The sequence below is a fragment of the Seriola lalandi genome, unplaced genomic scaffold, assembly GCF_002814215.2.
Source record: "Seriola lalandi dorsalis isolate HSWRI2012SDOR001 ecotype SW California unplaced genomic scaffold, Sedor1 jcf7180002046802, whole genome shotgun sequence".
Taxonomy (NCBI): Eukaryota; Metazoa; Chordata; class Actinopteri; order Carangiformes; family Carangidae; genus Seriola; species Seriola lalandi.
The window spans coordinates 1-1120 of NW_019517365.1; the positions used below are offsets into that span (position 1 = coordinate 1).

At 46.6% G+C, this 1120-nt stretch overlaps 1 long non-coding RNA gene across 1 annotated transcript; it reads right to left on the reverse strand.

Moving 5' to 3' along the window:
- Positions 1-122: 122 nt before the first annotated feature.
- Positions 123-1022, reverse strand: LOC111648742 (uncharacterized). Its single transcript, XR_002760200.2, has 4 exons — positions 906-1022; positions 689-802; positions 423-600; positions 123-248 (listed from the first exon to the last, which is right to left on the reverse strand). It is a non-coding gene; the product is annotated as an uncharacterized LOC111648742 (long non-coding RNA).
- Between the last annotated feature and the right edge of the window lie 98 nt (positions 1023-1120).

A 1120-nucleotide genomic window follows, 5' to 3' on the forward strand; every position in this document is an offset into this window, starting at 1 on the left:
ACACACACACACACACACACACACACACACACACGTTCAGATGGTGAATGCTTAATTTCAAGGTCTGAAACTCGTAGATCCTCATGAAAACACACGAGGACACACACATGAATAAATACTCACCAGTCTGTCTATGATCGCCAGCAGCATGTTGAGAGCCTCGATCCTCGGTTTGACGTCCTCCCACTCTGAAGACAGAACCACCACCGGCTTCACGTTTCCCCACGGCAGGTAGTAGTAGTGGCAACCTGGAAAACACACACATGAAAATACCCACCAATAATTACACCAGTTTACCGCCAAACAAGCTAAACAAATACTTAAATTTACTGCACATATGACGTCGTTTTGGTGCTTTACTTCAAGTTTAAATGTAGATTTCATCAGATCTTTCCACCCCGGACTTGAGCCCCTTCACATACCGTCAAACACAGCCCTGCTGAACTGGGTGGTGGAGGCCAGTGGGAGGCAGGTGTAGTCGAACTTGTTGCCGTAGTTGCCGATGCTGACCTCGAACTGGATGGCGTCGTCGACGTCCTGGAGGAGCGTGGCCGAGTAAAACGCCACGAAGAGCGAGAACTTCCTCTTCCGGAGAAACTTCTGCAAGACAGAGGGAAAGATTGAGATGGATGGATGGATGGATGGATGGATGGATCTACATGTTTGTTACTTCCTCTCTCCCTCTCACCTCCACCACCAGCAGATCATCCGATGGGATGTCTTCAGTTTTCTGCTCTGGCTTTTCCGCCAGCTTTGTGGTCAGTTCCAGTAAAACTCGACCTCGGTACGCGACACCCTCCCCCTGAGAGTCGGAGGAAGAAGACAGGAAGGCATTATTTCATTTTTATTTTAAAAAGGTGATGACTAATTGTTATTTAAAAATGGAAAAACAAAGGTCAAGTCACTTTTCCGAGGTTTAGAGCCTCGTGGGGGTCATTGAAGGCGGTGAACTCTCTGGGGCTGCCGTACAGGTTGACGAAACACGGACCGAATGTCGGCAGGAAACCAAGACTGTCGTCCACTGCGAGGACACAACATGAACAGTAATTTATTATTATTATTATTATTAACATGGTAGAATGTGGAAGTATAAAAATGAAGAAAAAGCTTGATTGATTAG